Source organism: Ochotona princeps, chromosome 2 (genome assembly GCF_030435755.1).
Source record: "Ochotona princeps isolate mOchPri1 chromosome 2, mOchPri1.hap1, whole genome shotgun sequence".
NCBI lineage: Eukaryota > Metazoa > Chordata > Mammalia > Lagomorpha > Ochotonidae > Ochotona > Ochotona princeps.
Window position 1 is genome coordinate 73,926,346 of NC_080833.1, and position 24,249 is coordinate 73,950,594.

At 39.8% G+C, this 24,249-nt stretch overlaps 1 long non-coding RNA gene across 1 annotated transcript in view; it reads left to right on the forward strand.

The window, feature by feature from the left end:
• LOC131479580 (uncharacterized) overlaps positions 1-19,099 on the forward strand; it is a 90,100-nt gene extending 71,001 nt beyond the window's left edge. The window contains exons 4-5 of the long non-coding RNA XR_009244984.1: positions 7,836-8,011; positions 19,005-19,099. This is a non-coding gene — a long non-coding RNA (uncharacterized LOC131479580). The remainder of the gene's footprint in view (positions 1-7,835; positions 8,012-19,004) is intronic.
• Positions 19,100-24,249: the final 5,150 nt, after the last annotated feature.

The window sequence follows — 24,249 nt, forward strand, 5'->3', positions numbered from 1 at the left end:
TTTCTCCTCATGATTAAAATGTGAGGAGTACTTGGCGATTAAATTAAACCTGGTAACCAGTTGCATGTGTGTGTGAATTTAATTATTTGCAAGCCAGTATAAAGGTTACTTACAGTGCTATTTTGGTTCTTTGCAACCAATTGCAGCTTACAAAATTAGGGTAACAATCCCCAGTCTTGCTGCCCATCTGAAACTTCTCAAAAACAAAGAGGGTGTGTGGGCAGGAGCAGGAGGGCTAGCATAGATAGGATTAACCATACCTTTTATATTGGATCAGACTTTTTGTGGAATACCAGAATTCTGAGATACTGGAATCTGAGATGGGCAGCCAGGACTGGAGACTGCTGTTGGATTGCTTCTCAGAGTCAGCTCTGATGGTGGATGCTTGATCAGTGCTTGGCAAACAGCTCAGTGAACATGCATGTCTATCTGTTAGCTTAGCAAGATTCATATTTGCTTAGAATACAAGCTACCTCCAGAAGGTGTGATTTTGTAATGACCCTGGTAACTCATACACTATTTGAATATGACCCAGACCCATGACTGTAAATGAAATAATAGATACTCTTGATGAGGTTACATTAATGACAAAGGTAAGTGGAACTTTTGGATGCTGGCTATGATCCTTGACCCCTTGAGTTTAAGTTAGTTAAAAGAAAGATTGCTTCGGCGACTCTGACATAGATAACTCAGCTGAAGAAGGGTTAAGAAGTTGCAGTCAGAAGCAGCAGAGATGCTGCTGCTGTGAAGAAACAAACTACCTTGTTGTGATGAGCCCACTTGGAAAGGATGCAGGAAGAGTCTCTGCAGTCCCCCAAACTCAAGAAATGGAATTTCATCAACAGGCGGTGACCCTGACAGAAGATCCTGGGTCGGAGGTAAGCGTTGCAGCTCCAGCTACCATCCTGATGTCAGTCAAGAGATTTACTGAGCAGAAGATCCAGCCCATGAGGACTGGAGTCCTGGTTCACAGGGAATAGGAAATAATAAATGATAGATTCATGTTGTTTAAAGCCTATACATTTTGGTAATTTGTCATGCATCAATGAAAAATTGAATATAATACTGAAGTCAAAATTAAGTATTTTCTAGGACAATGACTAATTAGCTTCAAAAGTCTTGGAATTTGTTTTCCTGCTTGAGTTATTCTCAGCAAAAAAAAGAGCTATACAGCAAGAAGAAAGAAAGAAAGAAAGATAGAAAGAAAGAAAGAAAGAAAGAAAGAAAGAAAGAAAGAAAAAAATTAAGTCTCAGAATTGGATATACTAGCTTCCAACTTTTCATTCATTTCTAATCTCTATTTGGGGTGTATGTGTAAGAGAAAATGAAAGAGAAATGGATAAGCTAAAATTTGTTTTGATTTTGGAAACTGAGCAAACCCCCTCTTGAAAGTATACAGTCCACTAATTTTTTGTTTATTCATAAAATTACATACCTTTCATCACTATCTAATTCTAGAATGTTTTCATCACACCCCAAAGAAATCCTATATCCCTTAGCAATCAATCCCTATTTCCCCCTCTCCCTAACCCTGAAATCATTTATATATTTTCTGTCTCTATGGATTTCCTGTTCTGAATATTTCATATAAATGGAATCATGCCATATGTGGCCTTTGTGTCTTTTTTTTACTTATCATAATGATTTCAAGGTTTATTTCTAATGTTTTATCTACACAATGGGTATTATTCAGCCATAAAAAAGGATGAAGCACCTTTGCTTTATGGATTCTTTCTATTGTTAAATTATCATTAGTCATAGTTTAGCATCAACTGAATTATAATAGTATATAAAACATTGCTTTTATAACTCCATTCTCTTTTCTTATAATATTATTGTCATACAATTTACACTGCTATGTATAATTTGCCTATTAATTGCTATAATCATTGCTGTAAGCAGTTATATTTTAAATATGGGAGAAAGTGAAAAATTACAAAGGATATACATCTATACTGTATTTGGATCTTGTTTCTGTAACTGTCTTAAATAGTGCTCTTTATTTCTTCCTGTCTGGTAAATCAGGAAGGGTTGCTTATTTCACCTGTCTTTAGGAAGGGCAGGTCATGACAAAAATCTCAGTTTTTGCTTTTCTGGGAATGTTTTAATTTTTTTTTTCATTTTTGAAAGATAGTTTTGCTGGATATAGAATTTTTGTTTCATAAATCTGTCAGCTCTTTGGATGTTTTACACTGATGCCTTCTGAATCCATGGTTTTGATTAGAAATCAGCCATACATCTTAGCAATGGTTGGTTGTGTCTGATGAGTCACTCCTTGCTTCTGCAGATCCTCAAAGTCGGCTAAGGTTGAGAGCTCAGGGCCTTCTCCGATCTTACCTGGGCATGTATGTAGCCCATCCACTTGTTCATATGGCAGATATTCTAAAATCCCTACTGAGCATTTCACTTCACAGCTTGTTCTTTTAAAAATTTTGGCAGCTTCTTGGTTGCCCCAACACTTATGGCTCCCTTGAGAAACTGCAATGTTACATAATTGCTGCTGGCTTTCTTGGGATGAATGCACCCAGGAAAGATGTTGTGCACACTAAGTGAACTTTGAGTCAAGTAAAATAGAGGCAGCTCTTCATGTGGGGGTTTCCAGGGAGCTGGTAGTTCCATCAACTATTGACAGTTTTCTGGGAATTCCCCAGTAACTACTAAACTGCTGATTTTTAGCATGATTGTGGGACTGTTGAATTTCATCAGCACAGTAACATTGGGAGCCAGTTATAATACCATATGGCTTGCCTTTCTTGTGGAGACTTAGCTGTTCTTGAGTAAACACTCCACTGCTTGTTGATAACTTTAGGTTAATTTCCAGAGTTTTTCAGATATTGACTTTGGAGATTTTTGCCAGTATATTCTTTGATCTTATGGAGGATCTTAAGTTCCTACTGAAGTCAACTTACCTCACTCATGTTTAGCCTTGAATGAGTTTCTTAAAATCTCTCCTTTTCTCTCTTGTTAGAAAGAATTATAATTCTCAGCCTTCCTTATTTTTATGACAAAACGAAATAAAATAACACTCCTAAATCATAAAGAATTCAAATAAGGGCAAGTTGAAATTGGGTGTATCCTGTTATAATTCTTTTGCTAGGTCATGTATCATCTAGCGGTTTGAAAGAGAAACTGATTGTCCTCACCATTTGCATTTCTTATTCCAGAGCATAGAGCTATTGCAAGGAAGTAATTTCCTAGCCATGAACTATATTTTAAATTCCCTACCCTTTATATACATGGTTCATGCGAATGGGTGGTCATGGAATTGGTGTGTAGCAAGTATTATGTTAAAACTGAGTCATATAGCTGAAGAAACATTGAAAATAGTGGAGCACAAGATGGAAGGAGTCTGGAACTCTGGATCATTACTTGTAAGAATATCTATTTAAGTTTATTATTTTAATTGAGAAATAAGTTTCTGCTTTGTTTGATCCATTAGTGCATGTTTGCTTTTTCATGAGGGCAGGTGGGTTGATCCTAATATCAGAAACAGTCCTATTAATATATTGCTGTTACAGGAAAAGAATAATGCTTGGTCAATACATGATGTTTTGTATGACAGTGAATTTTCATAAAATTATTTCACCAAAGCAGATATGTTTGAAGATTTCAGAGGGAGGGCCTCCACCATACAGTTAACCAACGTACTCACACCTAGACATGTGTATACGGGCTGTATGATGAGCTGGAAAGCTCTCCTTGGACAGAAAGGAAAATTCAAAGCTGTCAGATTGGAGTTGATGACTTGTCTCCCAAGGACAAGCCTTTAACTCCCAGGGATAACGTGCTTCAGTGAGGAAGAATGGGTTCTTTTTATGTAGGCTTTCCTATGCATCTCTAGGCCAAGGTCAGACTCTTGAAAGAGACTATGACAGGGTGGAAATGTCTGGCTAGAATATTGATGTCAATGTTCACATCTGGAGACTCATTCTGGGAGTCAGGAATGACAAAGAAGGTTGAGAAAATATTGTGAGGTGGGAGCAGAGAATGATTGTGATGATTTGGAGCACATGCAAAACACCCTAGGGACCTCTTGAATTAGAGGGATATGGGCTGGGGTTTCTGGAGATTTTTGCCAGTGAGGGTTATATAAGGGCTGGCTCTTTCACTGCTTTATTATGCCATACGTTTCTGAGTGAACTACCAGGCTTTTGAAACCTGAGGAAATGTGGCCTATACATATGCTTTGATGAAATGAGTTATGCAACTCTTTCATTGTCTGAAGTCTACTTTTTTTCCCCCCTAATTGTATGACCACTGGGACTGGAAGGCCTGTGGAGGGAGTTCTGAGACATCCAGGGGAATGATGTCCTAAGAAAAAGGTCGATTGATCTCTGTTCTCAGTCAGCTCTGTATTTGGGTTGCTTTGGATGAGGGTGTGCTGGCGGGCAGGGGGAGGGAAGAGGCACTGGGCAAGGGCAGATATCCAGCCATGGAGATTTCCTGAAGCTTTGTGGTTTAGACTGAGACACTCAGTGAACTGATAATGACAGCAAGCAGAGGTTAAATCCCCATCTCATCATCAAACTGGGCAGAATAAAGGGTTTGTATTCAGTCATACAATGTGGAATGAGGGCAGCTCTTAACATGATTGCTTTAGGCGCTTTTGTCACACAACCCCCGTATCTGTAAGTGAAGAATTCTGCTCAAATAGAAACTTTTGACCAGATATGTAAGACAGGAGAAATGCCTCTGGGAAAGGGAGACACCTCAATTCCTACCAGTACATTCCTCGGGACATTTAGGTGGCAGATGTCAAGCGTATGGTACCTACTCCCTCTCTTCTTTTCCTGGTCCTCATGCCAACCCAAGTCCCTTTGGTATTTTAAAATTCAGAGGGTTTTTGTTTGCTTGCTTCTTCCTTTAGTTTGCCTTTATACTGCTTTTGAGGGGTCCTGGGAGTCGTCTCTCCCTCGATGTGCACAAACCCACATCTGAAAAGCCTGATGTGGGAATGCTCCTTTGCAGTGAGGGAGAGCCTTTGCTTTTGACCATACATGGAAGTTGGCACTGCCATGGGGAGAATTTTCCCGGCTGTTACACAGCCTCTGCCCTGTGCCCTTGGCGAACAGGCAGCAGTGCCTTCTTTAGAGTGGATGCTTCCAGACAAGGTTGAATCCTCTGAGGCTTGCCTCTCACAACAGCAGGGCTGTGCCTCAGAGCACACGTGGCCTAAGGGGGCTGTTTCTGGGTACTCTCTCCTCTGAAATCTGCTTCTACTGCTTACCATGGCTCCACAAGCACCTCTTTTATGGCTGCCTCCCACAGACGTTTAAAACTTTTTTTTTTTTTTTTGCTTTTCCAGTTAATTTACTTTCCAACGTCTTACTCATACTTGGCCTCTGTCTTTATTTTACTTCTGTGAGAGTTGAAGGTAATAATCTTATTTAATAGCCATATATACACCTTCCCACACGGGAGCTACACCTTGTTACATTACAAGTCCTCAGCTCCCCGTTTTATTCCTCAAAATCAAGAAGAAAGCTCTGGACAGAACGTGGTAGATAATTAGCTTGGCTACTGTTTGCTGCTCGGTACATTTCTGGTTGGCTCTGGCCGTGGGACCTCAGTGGAAGCGGCAGGCAGGACGGCGGTCTGCTGCAGCGGACGCCAGCCTCCCTCACCACAAGCACTTAATTGTTCATGAATTAAGCTTGCACCAAACAAATCTACACATTGTCTGAACCTTCTCCCCTGAGGACATTCCAGCCCGCCCACAAAAGTGCAGTTCTCTGAACAATTTTAGTCCGTTTTTGGCACCTTTGGCGATTCAAACTCTCGTTTCCCCTTCCTTTAAATCTTAATGAGCAGCAGCAGATAAACACGGCATTGTTTGGGGGACCCCAAAAACCGCGGGGCAGGTGTCACCTCTTGATACCAAGTTGTCCTCTCTCTGCCCTGTCCCTTGTTGAACAGCGCGTTCCCTTCTGCCCCACTTGAATTCTCCAGCGCTGGCAGAGGGGGTAAGTCTGGCAGGGCAGTGAGGGGACTCACTGGGGGAGGGGGGCCGCCAACCGTTGCAGGGTGGTGTTGCAACATCACATCATTTAACGAATGTCCAGAATTCATCTGTAAATGCACATTGTTCATTTAGAGCCTGCTATTCATTAATTAGGACTTTAGTGGCAAGTGCCATTGAGCTATCTGCAATGTTTAAGGTTACGTCAAGCCCCAGTAAATGGCTTGCTGATAACAAGATGCATCCGTCTTCATTACTCGGCCTCTCCTGTCTGACTTTGCTCAGCATCTTCCAGGGGCTGCACGCTTGGAACTGAAGAATTAAACTTTTATCCAAACCAGATTCTGCTCTTTCACCTCTTCTGATTCCTTGAGTACTTCCCATTTATTTTGCCTAAATGACATCTGATTACCTAACACGGAGCTGAGCGAGCTGCTAACCTCAAACAGCAGGCAGATCTCAGGTCTCAGCTGGGATGTTGCAGTGGGTTAACATGAAGGAAGCCCTTGCACTTCCACTGCATCTGATACTGGGCTCTGCGTCAAAGAAATAGTTTCTGATGTTTTCCCTCCTAAGGTGGCAGTTCCAATAACACATTTTTTTTTTAAAGCTGGTGAAATACAGGAAATTAATTTGAAACCCGAAGAATCAATGTCCCTATTGGTATGGGTTTATTTTGTAGCGTTTTTCTCTCTCTCTCTAAAAATATGTATTATTTGAGGCAGCCATGGTGCCAAATGAAATAATTCCAACCACTAAAGGGCCTGTACATTGAGCCTCAGCTGTAACCATGTGGTTGGTGGTATGCCTTGGGTCATTAGACCAGCTCTGAAACCTAGGCAGTGACCCTATTGCCAGCCCCACAAGTTGATACAGGTAGCTAGAGTGGACATGTTGGGATCCACTGCTCTTAAAAAAACAGACAAGTATGAAAGTACAAGTTTGTTTATCCTGCAAACACTAGGTGAGAGGGCTTGCATAAAAACTAACTTCCCCTGACAGATGGCCGCTATATGTAAGTAGTTGATTGTTAGAAGGGCGCACATATCTACCGCAGCTGTTTAACACATTAGACACTGCAGGGACTGCCTCCTGCTCCCCTGAACCATGGTGCAATTTTAAGCCTCGATGGCTGGGCTGGGTTTCTTGTAACCAGGTCAAGAAGTGAGCTTGGAGAGCCTGATGCAGGGTGTGTGTGAGGGAGAGGGGAGGAGCGGGAGGAGGAGGAGCCGCCTACTGGAATGATAGCCCAGAGGAGGGTATCTGAAAACCTATGCACCACTGAGCTGGCACACTTATCACAGGGTGACAGTCTATACCATGGGCTTACAGTGCATTTCTGCTTGTGGTGCCTGCTGCCAACTGGCTCAGAAAATGCAGATTCTACCTCTCAGATAGAGCAGGAGGCAAAATGTCAGCTTACAAACATTCCCAACAATAGGTTTTCTTGGGCTCGGGATGCTGGAGTGTGAATCCAAGCTGGGCTGCAGGTCAGAGGGAGGCAGCTCTCCCGGAGAACGCTGTCCTCTCAGCTCTCAGCAGGAGCCCACCCTGGGCCGGGCTGGGGCTGGTGGGCTCCCTCTCCCTTCATATAAGCTGGCAGGAATGGCATCTTGTTTGTTCTCCTGCTCATCTTGTAATTAAATTTCACAAAGATTAAAAATAATCAAAAAGGTTGATTGTATTTGTGGATCATTTTCTTGTCTTGCATGTTACTAAACACAAAAGAGAAAATGCCCTGGAGACCATGGTGAGGGATAAAAAAAAATGCAAAGCAAACAAAAGACTTGGTTTATTACATTTAGTCATGAAGTTACCTACATTCTGTGTGATTGAAAGAGACCATCTTAAGCTGAGTATTTCTTAAATTTACCAGAGTGATGCGCTGGACACTTGAAGTAAGAGCCCTTTGAAGCTGACGTGCTGCAGGATAAAACACACTCTATCTTTGGAAAAGAGAATGCCAAGATATTGTGGGGGCACCAGGAACAATGGAGCCGATGAAACGGAGGTCAGAGCTGAAGGTCTCCGCTAGAAACAAGCTATATACAGGTATTTTAATTTCTTTATTCCATAGAAACTCTGCTCCAGGACTTGGAACACCGCTCACAGAGTGCTAGTAAGAGAAGCACTCAATTGTTCAATTTTTATTATTCAATATTATATTAAAAATTTTTAGGTTCTTCAGGTCAAGGCGACTTTTAAAAGGTTAAAAGCTATTCAGAAGGGTTACCATATCCATAAAAGCAAATGTGATTAAGCCTAAAGACTGATGGAGGAAAAACAGTAATTTAGATAAACTGCCACTATCTCAAAAATGTTTTGACTTTTATCAGAGAAAGGGAATTCAAAGATTCTTGGACTGGTTGGCATATCAAGGGATGATTCATTAAATGTGAAGCAATTATGTTTGTGCTTTTTATTGTTTGGTATGTTGGAGGCCAGGTTTCCACCTTTCTTTGGTTACATTCTTTGTAATGGTTTGGGAGATGTAATTGCACGGCTCCAACTTCCATCTGTCAACTCTTGACCTTGCTGGTTGTGCGTCTGTAACATCAGACACTGTTGTCATGGAACGAATTATGATGTTTCAATCGAATGTATTGCAAAGTTAACAAATCCATAACATGATCTGGATCACATGGACGGGCTTAGAAAATATGTTGCAAATACCACAGAGAAAAGTGACTAGAACATCCTTGTTAATAATTGTCTATGCTGCTTGCCATTAATTGAGAAAACCACTGTATTAGAATGGGAGAGCTAACACAAATCTTGCATTAGAAGTGAGCACTCCCCATGAAGACCTGAGGTTCAGCAAGGAAGGCAAAAACCGTTGTATGCTCCCAATGTGAGTTATACACACATGGACTGGCATTATAGCAGCTACAGAATATCTGACTTTATTGAATCATTCGAATTTTTGCTCAAAGTACATAAAATGCTTTAGTCTGTTTGTTGTTTCTGATGTCAGAAAACCAAATCTTGGAGAAGGTGAATTTCTTAGAACAAACTAGGGAACAGCAGCAATCAGACCTCACTGGTATTTTCTCAGAAGTCTAAAGATACAGAACAGTAGATTTTCTTGAAAAAAATAACATATGAAATGAGTTGATAAAAATGTTTAACTTGATTTTCCATGAAAGCTGGATCTGACCTGCCAAAATTAATACAGTAAGAAATTATATCCTAGACACATATCATCATTGTCCTGGTCTGTTGAACATCCCAAGCAATAGGAGTTAAAATTCTGATTTCATGAAAATATTCCCTAACAAAGAATGCTCAGGCTACCTAACTTTCACTTTTACCAACTCAAAAAAAACCAGGATGACTGTGGTGGATGTTAAAATAATCAAGTTTCCTGAATCACCAAATGGCAAGGCTGATGCCATCTGAGGTGTAAAACCCAAATAAAACAAAATGAGACACCAAACACACAGAGTTACTAGCCTAGCTTAAAAAATACACTATGTGAAACAAAAAAAAATGTACAGAGGAATTAATTAAGAGAGGATTATTCATATTGTAAGCAAGTCTTTATAGGATTCCCCTAGGATTCTTTTATGGGCCGAGCTCCACTAGTTCATGTAAGTGTTTGTATACAGATCATTAACTGTTTGACAGGCAGGTGGAAATGCAGGTAGATACAGTCAAGAGAAGAGGAAATTTTCAAGGGGAGAGGAATCGCTGACACCTGAGGAAAACAAATCTCAAGATAAACGTTAATGACAATAATGAACATCAAGAAGAAAATGTGATCTTTATTTACAAGATGTTCTCTATACTTTTTTGAGTTCTTGGACCCAGATCACCGTGCCACCTAATGAGTTGATCTTGGGTAGAGTGCATGGCCTATGTGATGACCAACCATCTAGGACTGTGTGTGTACAATGTGAGATAATATACAGAAAGTCTCACACAGTGGCCTGGCACATAGGAAATGCTTGGTATATGTCTCTAACGTGATTCTGGAAGAGCTGTCATGAAATGACAGATATTCTGCGAAGCAGAGATGATGACCAAGATTATAAGATTGGAAAGGATTTCCCCCAAACCAGAATGTGTTCCAGCGCCAAAAGAAGAAACAAGCAGGACCCCGGCTCGGTAGCCTAGTGGCTAAAGTCCTCGCCTTGCATGCCACAGGATCCCATATGGTCGCCGGTTTGTGTCCCAGCTGCTCCACTTCCCATTCAGCTCCCTGCCTGTGGCCTGGAATAGCAGTAGAGGACAGCTCTAGGCTTTGGAACCCTACACCCACATGGGAGACCCAGAAGAAGCTCCTGACTCTTGGCTACGAATCAGCTCAGTTCCAGCTGCTGGTGTCCACTTGGCGAGTGAACCAGCAACTGGAAAATCTTTGTCTCTCCTTCTCTCTGCTAATCTGATTTTACAGTAGAAGAAAAAAAAACTTAGGAGGAGGAGGAGCAGGAGGAAGAAGAAGAAAGAAGAAGCAGCAGGAGGAGGAGACAGAGAAGGAGAAGAATGAACAAGCAAAATAATTGAGAAGGAAATGTTTTCTTCTTAGGTTTCCCAAGCAAGTGTCCTGATGAGTTCCCTAGGGGGTTAGAAAAATGTGTGAGATTGTACATTGAGGCAGTTGATGATTTAGTATCTGTTGATTTTTCTATATTAAAAGGGTTTGATCCACTTGGTGTTACATGTATGCATTTAAAAATAGTATACCAGTTGAAATGCAAGTTTCTTATTTGTAGGAGAGAAAATTTCTTGCTTGGTTGACTTGTTTGGGTCACAAGGAATGAGTTTGCTCTGGGGACTCACTGCATCTGCTTGTATGGAGCTCTCAGCTTGGAGTGGAAGTTAATTGGGTCTTTCCAAAGGAACAAACAGTGTCAAGGTGTCCCGATCTGTTCTCTCAGTCTGAGCAAATGGTTGAGTTTAACAGGTTGCCAAATCAGCAGCACCAAAAATGGATATGAAAGTTAGGGGCATGTGTGCAGAGAACCTGGCACTCTGAATCTGGGGGCCAGATAGCTGTAGGGGAGCGTGCGAGTACACTGTAAACGAGGCAGCCCCCTCTGAGACCCACAGACTAACATTTACCTTGTCATTTCTGATGTGGCCCATAACAAGGCTCAAACTGCTGTAAGGGCCAGAAATGATCCTATTATTAATGATAAAATGGACTTATGATTATTTAGTATGTTCCTCTCCCTTTCTCCAAACTCTTTTACTGCTCAGACCAGTTCTTCCCTCTGGCCAGACTTTGGTAATAAGACCCTGGACCCTCGGCAGCTTTTGGTCAGGTCCTAAGACATTTGACTTGCTCATGCTTTATCCTATATCTTAGCTGGATATGGGTTGAAGAAAAATATGCTTTCCACTCCTCACACTTAGTTTGTGTGAGTGAATGCTGATGGAAATGGGTAAGTAAATAGTTTTTAAGTGCAGAAGATCAAATTACTTCCTTCACAACTTGAAGTTCTTGACAGCTCTGGAAATACTGCACTTTTTTCAAATGTTAAAGTGGGCTGATCTTTACCTTGTCTTGCTGCAGATTGCCAAATTATCAGCTCTCAATATATGACTTTTAGTTAAAAAAAAAAAGTTAAGTGATTTCATTTTGGGGGAAAATGTCTCAAGAAAACTTAATACCTTGAAAATCTGTGATTCTTTTTATATTTCTGATTTGAATTATATGGAAGAAGGGGTGGAGCTTTGCCTATGTGGGAGTGCATTTAGTTGCCTATAATCAAAAAATGATCTGTTACTATTTATTTCCTTTGTGTGCAGGAGCCTGTTACCTCATAGCACCAGGAAATCGTATTTTGTTAAACTTGATGATTATAAACTTGATCTTAGTCAAAGATTAAGAACCAATAAATTCGACTATTATACAGATTTTCCCAAAGAAACCTGATCTCTCATGTTTAAGTTTACATTATATTGTCTCATTATACATTGATCCTTTACAAAACATAATACACGTATAATTGAGCAATTTATTTGTGTGGTTATTTGTTTAATGTCTATCTTTATGGATAGATAGTAAGCTCTCTTCCGTGATAACGGCCGTATCTATCTGACTCATTACAGAATCAAAGTTTAACACATGGGGAACACAGTTCAAAAAATCATTAAGAAACAGATACTAGTAAAGTCTGTGTTTATTCTGTTAGTGGTACTTTATATATGTATATATGTTTGTGGGGGTGTATATACACCATAAAAATACCTTTGAAAATTTTTATTTACAAATTTACTTTTACATATCATATTGTATGTAATGTTTCAAGATATTTAGAACTATATAGAGGGGAAATAAATGAAAAACAAAAGTTATCCTCACTGTCCAAAAGCTTCTAACGGCAATGATTTTAATTGCTTCTCTTTTACAACATTCTGACATTTCCTATCCTATCTCTAATACATTGAATTTTTTATTTTTGAGCCATTCAATAGCAGTTATTGCTTTCCAAATGAAAGCTGAGAAATTTCATAGTCTGACACATTTTTGTCTTTTGTCTTCTAGGTTCTGATTTTGTCATTAGTTTTTGTGCTCCCTTTTTTCTGTTGCTTTGCTTTGAGAGGCTGAGGGAGAGACAGAATGAGACAGTAAAAGTCTTCCGCTTGCATATTTGCTCATCGGTTGCCCACAATGGGCTAGGGTTGGGCAGCAACTGCGTTGGGGTCAAAGCCAGGAGCTAGGAACCCAGTCAAAGCTCCCCTTAGCTGCTGCCTTCCAGGGTCTACATGAGTGGAAGCTGGAGTCAGGAACTAGAGTTGGGACTGAACTCAGACTCTCTCATGTAGGACACAGGCATATAAATCACCAGCCGAAATGTCTGCTTCATTTTACTTTTTCAATTGGTTTTCTTCATGACAATGTTAAGCCTAATCTGATTTTTAATTACTGGCTTGAAAGTGGTTCTTATCACATGAGAAGAGAAAGTCAGTTCATATATACTTTTTTTTTTCTTCCAACCTGCTGAGTTTTGTCAGCTGAGTTATTAGTTGACATTTTTAGAGTATAAAGCAATTTTATGTAAACATTATTATAGTAATTTATACTTATACATTCATATTGTTATATTTATACCATTTACATTTCAGTTCTGTAACCATAAATACATCTTTTATGCATTGTGTATAACTTGATCTGGAAATGTAAGAATCTGAAATAGTACTTAAACATTATAATTATATGAGTATTACTCTCGCTAGAACATGTAGTATAATTAGACACATAAAGAAAGCAGCATAATCCCACATTGTTCTAAATATCAAACTAAGAAAGATAAGTATTTTCACCCATATTATATATTATATATACATATGTAATATAGGTTTCAACAATTTCTCAAAACTACATCACCTTTTACTTTGATTTGTATTTCACCATGAATTTATTTTATATAGGTTTCCTCATATATATTACCATCCTCCAATTCATACAAATCAATCCTTCCCATAAAGTCCTTTAGCTTTCTTTCACTCTTTACTTGTTACTTTCTTGACCTACTTCTCATTCTGGTATTTTTTTGTGGTGCCTCTGGGTCAAATTAAATTGTTTTCAGATTCTGTTTCTTCCTCTTACTTGTTTTTTTTTTTTCATACTATTGAAATATATTCTCTTCATATTTTCTTAAGAAAAATATAGATTGAAAGTCAACTTTTTGAATTCTTCAGTTGCAAAACACTCTTTTTCACTGAAGTTTATCTTCAATTGTATTGTATACGGAATTTGAAATTACTCTATACCCAGTATTGTTGATAAGATATTAATGTTAATCTGATGCTTATTTCTTTTTGAGCAATTGCTTTTTTCCCTCTTTGAAGCTTTTTATGATTTTTCTCAAAATGTCTGGTATTCTGAAAGTTTTAAAAGTTGTATATATTATTTCCCACTTGAGATTTGTTGGCCTTTGCCAATTGTTGCATTGATATTTTTCCAGCTGAAGGAAATTTTCATTTGCTATTTCTTTGATTATTTCTTTTTTAACATTTTATTATTATTATTATCATTTTATGATATAGTCCTATAGGCTCCTGGCATTTTCCTTATCCCCTCCCAATTCCTTCCCCCTACCTACATCCTCTATATCATTACTAAAATATAGTTCTTCATGCACAGTCATATTTCCATCATTGCGGGCATGGACAATGGCAGAGAGTCCAGTATCCTATTGTCAAGATATAGCACACAGTTTCATTGCAAGTCCATCTTTGTCTGGAAGTAGAAATGCTTGTTACATTGTATCCTCACATCTGGATGTTAGTCTCCATTTCACAGCTACTGTACATCCCCTTAAATGAAAAGTCATAATACAAAATCAACAATAAAAAGAAAAATAGAAATTTACAATGCCATGAAGTTAAATGAAGTGTTACTAGATATGACAGTCTCCATTACACAGCTACTATCCCCTTAAATGAAGAGCCACAAAACAAAATCAACTTCAGGGAGAAAAAAGAAATTAACCACACCATGAAGTTAAATAACATGCTATTAAATGCCTAACGTGTAGCTGAAGAGATGAAAATCAAGAACTTCTTGCAGAAAATGATGCTGCTGTATGATCTATGAGTCATTGAATGATTTAATCAGAAGAAAGTGTTTTGAAGAGATGAAACTAACAGAAAACAACAAAATCCATGCAGTATAGATTCCGCTGATTTTTGTTGATGGAGTGTGTCTCTTCCAGACAATAAATAGATGTTGTTTTGTTTTTTAATCCAGTCTACTAATCTATGATGTTTGATTGAGCTTAAGCCATTTACATTCAGAGTTTAACATGTATGGATGGTACTTTGGTCCTGTCACTTTAGGAATGGGTTGTTCATTGGTTTAGTCTTCTGTTGTTATTTTACTGGGATGTTCTTCCCATTTGCTTTTGGTTTTGTTGGGTGCTATTCCTCTTCTCTGTCAAGAGAACATCTTGAAGTATCATTTGTAGGGCAGGTTTGGAAGAGGCAAATTCTTTTAACTTTTCTTTGCTGTGGAAGAATTTTATTTCATTTTCAAAGACAAAAGAAAGCTTTGCTGGATATGTTATCCTAGGCCGACAATTTTTTTCTTTTAGAATCTAGAATATGTCACTCCATTCTCTTCTTGCCTGTAGAGTTTCCTGTGAGAGATCTCCTGTGAGTTTAATTGGCATTCTTTTATATGTCAATTGATTTTTTTCACGTGCACATTTAAGGATCTTTTCCTTATGATCGATTGAAGAGAGCTTGAAGATCATATGTTGTGGTGAAGATCACTTTTGATCAAGCCTGTTGGGAGTTCTGTGCCCCTCCTGGATCTTGTTTCCCAGTTCTTTCTCCAGATTAGGGAAATTTTCCTTTATTCTTTCATTAAATACAGTTGCAAGCTCAGCTTCTCTTTATGCAGCTTCTGCGACTCCCATAATTCTTATATTAGGCCTCTTAATAGTGTCTTTCAATTCTTGAATACTTTTTTTGGCCTGATCCAGCTCTGCTTCCAACTTTTTGTTTGTTTCCCCCTGATGACAGGAAATATCTTCCCATTCTGAGATTCTTTCTTTTGCTTGCTTTATTCTGTTTAGGAGACTCTCCATTGTACTTTTAATTTGCTCTACTGTGTTCTTAATTTCTGATATATCAGCCTTGATTTGCTTTATTGCTTCCTTAAATTCTTTGAACTCTAGTATGTGCTTCTCATTGTTGATCAGAAGTTTTAAAATGAGTCTTATGGATTCTGTATGCCCCATTTTCTCGATGTCTTCCTCAGTTAACTCTAAGATTGGCATAGGGTTTTGCTCCTTTGCAGGGGAGTTTTCAGTAATATTCATTATGCCTTTGTTTCTTCTTTTGCTCTTGGCCATTGCACTTCTAATTAGCAGAGTCTTCTCCTTGGGGTAGGTTTCTAAGCTGTGTCACTTACAGGTCTACAAAGCAATTTTACTTATTGCAGTTGGTACACAACTTTTTGCTTGCAGCCACTTGTGCCACAACCTCCAGCGAGTTCCAGGTTTGGGTTCTTATGTTAGATTTCCACCGTGGTCTCCACAGCCCCAGCTCCTGGCTCACCACTCTCCTCCTCCTGTGATACTGTGCTGAGGCTGCACCGTTGTCTCTGCAACCTTTCTCCCACTTCTGTTGGAGCAGGTCCCAGGATTAGAGAGACACCAGGTGTCCTATATAGTTAGGTTGTTGGTGGCACTGATCTTGCTGGAACCTGTTGGATGTTAGGTCTGGGTGCCAGACGGACCTATTTTGACTGGTACGATGCCACAGTCGGTATTATCTTCCTGTGGGATCAGTGCAAGTCGGTAACTCAGTGAGTTCTCGCGAGATCAGCACATGCGCAGTTCACTGTTGTCCCTGCAGTCCTAAAGCTATTGCCACAGTGTACAAAATGGCGCCTAATATACCACTACTAAAATTCTTGATTTGCTGGCCATCACGTCTGAGGGCTATGAAGACTTGTCGTGGGTGGAACCTGTAGAATGCCACATTGCTGCAGTTCACTGAGTCAGAAATGAGTTCACTCCCAGCTCAGTGTATGCTCAGTCCTTTCCCTTGCCTTTGCCTCCTTACACAAAATGGCACCCAATTCGGCTCTAGGGGGCTGACTGGGCTGTGAAATCCACGCTGTTCTTGCACTGCCTATCTGGGATCTGCTGCTCTGTCTCTGCTCCTGGTCAAATCAAACGAACCAGTAGGACGGACAGTTCTTTGCCTGGCTTTAGCTCCCAAGCTCTCAGTGAAAGTCCCTTCCCACCTGGTTGCTGGTGGAGTTCTGGCTGCTGGTGGAGTTGAGATCACTGTTAGCTGAATGTTGCTGGAATATCAGTCTCTGCAACACCACACCATTGTGTCCGCTGCTTTTCTGTGTCTGTCAGTCTCCAGGTACCCCTCTGCTGTTGTTCTGTCCTCTCCTATTTCCTGGAATATGTCCTGTCTGCTTCATCTTGATTAAGTGTTTTTCCGTCCATTTAAACGTGTCCTTACCCTATTCTGCCATCTTGATTCTCCTTCTTCTTTGATTATTTCAACTCTGTCATTGCTTATGCTGTCTTCTTCTTAAGACATTTGTATAGATAGGCCTAAGACCTTTTAGATACATATTATCATTGCTTCTCAAGTTTTAATGCATGAGAAATTATTCTTTTATCTCTAAAAACTCGTTGTATCTCTTTTAGATTACCAGTGCATTAATTTTTTATTTTAGATACAAATTGGAATTAAAACATTTTTTCTTTTTATTCCTGCCATTATCATTGTTTGTATAATTTATTCAGTTTGTATGATTCACCATTGTCTTTCTTTCATTCTACTTGGTTTCCTTTAAATTTCCTTTAACTGTCTGATAACTTTTGATTGATGACTAATTTTTGTGCAAAAAGGACTATATTTGCTAGTTTAGATGGGAAACCTTTGCTGCCAAATACGTCATTTTATCCAAAAGACTTTTCTCCTAACTGGGAGGCAGCCTTCTTGCTCTGTGTCAAAGGCTGAACCCAATGATAAGTGCCTTTTTTTCCCCTTCAGTACAAGAGCAACTTTAGACATCACAATTGCCAAACAGGATAAATGTCCCATATCAAGAGGAAGAAACCGGCAATGTGATCCAGATTTCTGAAGCTGATCTTCCAATTATAAGGCCTTATTGGTCCCTTTGCCACTTCTGCCCTTGTGTGCTTGGAGATTTTTTAGGGAAACAATTTCCACCTTTATTTCATTTTTTTTCTCTGTGTGTCTTTGGGTTGTAAATTACTGCCTTAGAGTTTATCCAACCTTTTAATCCAATATGCCTTATATCTTCTAGGATTTCATCAAGTCTCTGTTCTGCTAATATTACCTTCTATCCATTCCCTTTCCTTGGTTTGTTTGTTTTTTTTTTTTTTAAAGATTTATTTATTACAAAGTCAGATATACAGAGAGGAGGAGAGACAGAGAGGAAGATCCTCCGTCCGATGATTCACTCCCCAAGTGAGCCGCAACAGGCCGGTACTATGCCGATCCGAAGCCGGGAACCTGGAACCTCTTCCAGGTCTCCCACGCAGGTGCAGGAACCCAAGGCTTTGGGCTGTCCTCGACTGCTTTCCCAGGCCACAAGCAGGGAGCTGGATAGGAAGTGGAGCTGCTGGGATCAGAACCGGCGCCCATATAGGATCCCGGGGCTTTCAAGGCGAGGACTTTAGCCGCTAGGCCACACCGCCGGGCCTCCTTGGTTTGTTTTAAGACTTGCCAAGAACTTATTTGTTTTTTTATTTGTGTGCTGTCATTTCAGTGGGAATTTCGAACGGAGAAGAGATAAATGAGAATGTTTGTCATCTTGAAATAGAAAAAAACATGGCTGCTTTAGAACTGTTCTAAATGATTGTCTGAACTTGGATAAAACTCATCTGGCTGCTTACAAATAGATAGAACCAACTGTAAATAGATAAACTCCCATACAAGTTCCCCAGACCTTGCTAATTATTCTTCATGGATCAAATAGGATTTAATAGTGTTAAGGGCTTTGGATGATTCTAAATTGTTCCCTGAGCCTCTTGGCAGTTTCATGTGTATATGGAAGAGTGTGATCATAAAACAAAGTAACTATAGAGACACGCCTAACTAAAGAAGACTAAAATAAAAATTAGCTAAGGCATAATTTGAACTGGCTTACAATTTAGTTTGGGTGTTACATATTTTGTGTTAGTTGGGCTTGACCGACTCTACTTTGGATTTGCCAAGAAAATAATTGATGTAATCACAGAGCCAAGAATGATAACACGTGAAGATTTGTGGAGGATTGGCAGGACCTCAGATCCCTGGGAAAAAGCCAATGGTGAACCTATTTTTAAAAGGCAATAAAAAGTTGTTTGAGAATGGATGACCTTTTACATAGAGAAAAAGCAGTGCATACTGATTACCTTAACCCAGATAAGCTTTAGACAGTCATGTGCAGTAATGGCAGTAATGAGTTGAGAAAAGACATGCTCACATATTGTATCAAATAAGCTTAAGTACCTAAAGTCGAATAAAATTTTAATGGAAAATGGGTTTTTATTTATTTTACTTGCTATGTCATTTTATTATAATTTTCATCCATATCTTACTGTGCATCCAGATGCTTCAAGACTTCTGGATTATGATCACACTTTTTCTCTTTCACATAAATATTTGTTGTCATTGAGATGCTTTGCAACAATAAGGAGGGCTGATATTAAATCAAAAGATTCAACAGTCATTATTCAGATACCGATTCCTTTCTTAATTTGTATGTAGGATATGTGTTAAAAATTTATACACAAAACTGAAATCTCATGGTGGCTACTTCAGTCTAGAATTTAAAATGAAAGAAGGAGCTATTTCAATAGACGAAACAGTTACTCCAAAGATCAAGCAAAATAAAGTTAAACAAGAAACCAGGGAGAGTGATGAAGCAATGATTGAGCAACAAAAGATTAGGAGTTCCTCAACAGACTTGTCCTCTGTGCCCTTTCACACTCTCCTAAGTAGCAGTACCCAGGGACTGTAATTTGATGGGATATTCCACATGTCCGATGCCTCCAACCCTAAGATATACTACTTCCCCCACCCCACTCCCTTTCTTCCCCCTAGCCACTGACCTACCCCATTATCTTGAAACTCCTCCATCTGTGCCCTACATTTGAACTGGCTTCTATGACTTCTGTGTTTCTTTGGTATTTTGTACGTTCAGGTCTAGCTAACTTCTGTTGGGTACCTACTGCCTACTAGGTACTGCATCATGAGATAATAACTGTATCCTGGGAGCACAGGTGCAAGGTTAGACAACTGGCAAATAGCAAAGGCGGATATCAACTATGTCAGAATTTGTTTACAATTTGTTCACAATATTTTATCAGACATCACTGGATTTTGAACTCTTCAAGGGAAGAGAACTATCTTATTCATCCTTTGATCCTAGTAACTACACAGAGCCTAGCATATGGTCAAATGCATTTGCTGAACAAACGAATGAATACACAATGTCATGAACTTGTATTTAAAGGAAAGCTGCACTTCAAGTATAAATAATTTACATATATCATTGCTTAAGAGTCAGCACTCAATAGACACTCATTAATATTCCCACTTGCTTGCTTACTCAGATTTGGCTTTAAGTAGAAGCATTATAATGTGTCTTGATGAAAACACAGAGACTGTGAAAATAATTAAGGAACCAGAGTTTTAGTGTACTGGATTAAGCCACTGTCTGTGATGCTGACCATCTTTATGGTCACTGGTTCAAGTCCCAGGTACTTGACTTCTGGTTTTGGCTCTGTGGTAAAGAACTTTAAATAAAGAATTAAAGCTGCAGCAAACATTAGTTATGCATTAAGAAATAGACAATTAGTTCAGAAATATTTTCTTTTTTTAAAAAAGATTTATTTATTTTTATTACAAAGTCAGATATACAGAGAGGAGGAGAGACAGAGAGGAAGATCTTACGTCTGATGATTCACTCCCCAGGTGACTGCAATGGCCAGTGCTGTACCAATCCAAAGCCGGGAGCTAGGAACCTCTTCCAGGTCTCCCACACAGGTGCAGGGTCCCAAAGCTTTGGGCCGTCCTTGACTGCTTTCCCAGGCCCCAAGCAGGGAGCTGGATGGGAAGTGGAGCTGCCTGAATTAGAACCAGCACCCATATGGGATCCCAGGGCGCATTCAAGGTGAGGACTTTAGCCGCTAGGCCATGGCGCCTGGCCCAATTCAGAAATATTTTCACACTTAACCAGTCACATTGAGAGAATTTGGAAAATACTACAAAGTACCTATGACTTAGCTAAAGATGATTTTAAGACCACAGTGAAACTATCACTCACCAGCTGTAGTTATTCCCAGAATATTAGCATGGCAGGCTGAATGTGAGGGAATCTCATTGTACCATGAAGACTTGCTTAACACTTTCTGTTCCGAAATAGAAAAACTGGGAGAAGGCTCACAAAAGCTAGGCTAGAAAGTTCCCATTGATCCTGAGACTCTCACCAAGGGATTCAAAGTGTACTTGTAGGTAGGCTTTGGCAGAACAGTTAGGACACCAGCAGGGATGCTTGCAGATTATACTGGAGTTCCTGAGTTTGAGTCATGGTGACTCTGGCTCTTAATTCCAACTTTATGCATCATGGGAGGAAGCAAGTGATGGGCCAAGCAGTTGTGTCTCTGGGGCCCAGCACGATAACCTAGTGGCTAAAGTCCTCGCCTTGTATGCACTGGGGGATCCCATGTGGGCACCGCTTCTAATCCAGGTGGTCCTGCTTCCCATCCAGCTCCCTGCTTGTGGCCTGGGAGCAGTCAAGGATGGCCCAAAGCCTTGGGACACTGTGCCCATGTGCGAGACCCCGAAGAGGGTCTGGGCTCCTGGCTTCAGATCAGCTCAGCTCTGGCTGTTGCAGCAGCTTGGGGAGTGAACCAGCAGATGGAAAATCTTCCTCTCCATCTCTCCTGTTCTCTGTAAATCTGACTTTCCAATACAAATAAAAATAAATCTTTGAAAAAAATTTGAAAAAGAAGTTATATCTCTGCTACCCCTGTGCCAGACATTGATTGTACTTCCAGGATCATGGATTAAGCCCTGGCCCACCCATGGTCATCTAGGGAGTGAGCCAGCAAGTAGGAGCTCTCTGTCTCCCTGGCAAATAAATACATATTAAGTATTTGAAATATACATGTGTAAACCATTCTGTAACACAGTCACAGTCTGACTTGTTGAGGCAGAAATGCACAAACTAAGGCAATATCTTTTTGCTATCAACATTTATAAAATCAAAAAGACACACTCATACAAACACTGGAGTGGAAAAAAGGGAGAAAGAGAGAGGCTGAGAAAGAGAGAGAGAGAGAGAGAAAGAGAGAGAGAGAGAGAGGGAGAGAGAGACTTAGATGCTTTGAAACAAGGCTTATTTAAAAACTTATTTTGCAGAAATGTTTGCTTCTAGACTGAAAAGCTGCCACATTTCCTGTTAGCCTAATACATCTTTAAAGTGACAGAACACTTGACAATTGACACATGACTAACAAGTAGAAAAATGTATATTGGGGTGTCTTTGAAGGATTTTAAAATGTGAGGGGTGGATATGTGAACACCTGGTTGAAGTGTTTGTCCTGCCTTTTAGGATAATTGCATTGAATATCTTGGGGGCAATTGTTGGGAAAAAAAAAAAAAAACAGGAAAGGCAGGGCTCAGTGGCTCCTTCTCCTTCCTTTGTCATCGACCTACACAGTGCATCCTCCAGCAGTTCCTTTTGGTGACCGTTTCCACTGCTGGATGGAGACGTGGTTCTAGGAGCTGTCTTGACCTGGTCCATTGCTTCCCAGCTGCAGTTATTCCTTCTCTCTACTCCAGCATCCAGAAGAGAGCAGCTCATTGCTTATGCTGCAATTTTGATAACCTAACTGGCAGAACAGTTATTCAAATTTTAAGCTTCTGAATGCAGCAAGATCAACCTGGCCTATCCACATAAATAATTTTGACATGATAAGTATGCGAGAGCGATGATAACCGATAAGTGAAGCAATTACCTTGCTTTTTTGGATTATATTAAATGAAGATTCTGATAGAGTAATGAAAAGAGACAAAGCAGACAAAAAGTCGGCTGCAGAGCTTTTGGGCACTGTGTTATCTCTATTATACCATATTGAAATAGAGAAGCTATCACCAATCATGCATTTCTATGTAACTTCTGGCTTCTAACAGTGAACAATGAATAAATTGTCACAAGACAGTAACTGATAAATTGGGATTGGCAGTGCTTTTTAAAAACCATAAATAAACTTACTAGTCACCTTTTTCTTCTTCAAAGCAATTTCTAGGGGGCTTTGGGAGTGACTGGGCGGATGGAATCTATTACCACTTAGGCTCCCTGCTACCCCCTGTGTCTGCCCCAGACCTTTTCCTGCGCCCGTTGTTTGTTTAGTATTCCGTTTTTAGATATTAAGACCATGTCTTGGCAGAGTCACTAAATTGCCAGTCTATGACTCTCTTGATTTGATGCGTAGTTTGATTATCTGGAATACATGACAGCATAAAGGTAGCATAAAAATTCCCTTTTGAAGAACTGGTCTGACAAATAAGGATGAGTGTGAAAAGTGGACAATCAATTAGGTTTGGGTTCCAACACAACATAAGTTCTTTAGCAACATGCCAGTGCTTTAGTGATGGCTCAGTCCTGTCTACGTACTGTTTCAAAATGCTCTTCCCTTAGTGAAGAGCTTCTTCCCTGCCAAGCCCCTTAAATGACAGAGTCCCTTTGGTGTGATGAATGAAGTTTTCTATTTCAAATCATTCCAACTCAACAACGTACCAAATTCAATTCCCCAGAAGGTTTGCAGCTTTAATGATGACTTGTTTATTTTCTTTTTCAAATGGTATGTGTGGGATGAGAGGGGGAGAGTTTAGGAATAAACAGGAGACACGCTATCACCATGATGCACAGGAGGGAACTTGATGTAGGTGTACAAGAGACTATGTACAAGTCTCCTTGCTGTGATTCACTAAGGGTGAGTTCAGTTTTGTGGATGGGAATAAAACGACTTAAAGGAATATATGTTGGTAAAAATACTTTTTAAATACGCATGTGATAAATGGTTAATGTTGGTTTGGCTGGTAAAAGCCACAGGTCATGGATCAGAGGAGCAACCAGGCCTAATGCGACACTATCAAGAAGGTTGAGATTTTAGGCCAATCTGTTGTAAGGGCAGAGTGGGCTGAGTTGGTTCTATGAAGCCAAGTGTGTAAGCATCATTAATTTTCTGCTCTTACAAGCATTTATTTCCTCTGTCATTGAAAAACAAGTTAACAAATAAACAAAGTTCATATGGCCACTTTTTGAAATGAAAGGACCAATTAAGTTATTAAGAGCAAACCACATTTGATTAAGTTATTGTCAGTATGGTGTTTCAAATAATATTTGTTTGGACCTGTGCAGTGGTATAGTAGGCCAAGACCCCAGGTGCCGGCATCCTATACAGCCACCAGTTAGTGTCCTGGCTGCTCCACTTCTTATCCAGCTCCCTGCTTATGGCCTAGCAAAGCAGCAGAGGAGGCTAAAGTTCTTTGGCCCCTGCACCCATAGAGGAGATCCAGAAGAAACTCCAGATTGGCTCAGCTCTGGCTACTACAGCCATTCGGGGAATGAATCCGCAGATGAAAGATCTCTCTGAGTCTTCTTCTCTTGGTAATTCTGCCTCTTAAATTAAAAAAAAAAAAAATGTAAATCTTAAAAAACAATGTAAAATAGCATTTGTAGTGTTTATTAAGCTCCAGTTTTACTGCAGCAGTGAAGAATTTGACCTTGAAGATAAACAAAACAATACAAAACAAAACAACGTGGAAGTGAAACCCACCCATAG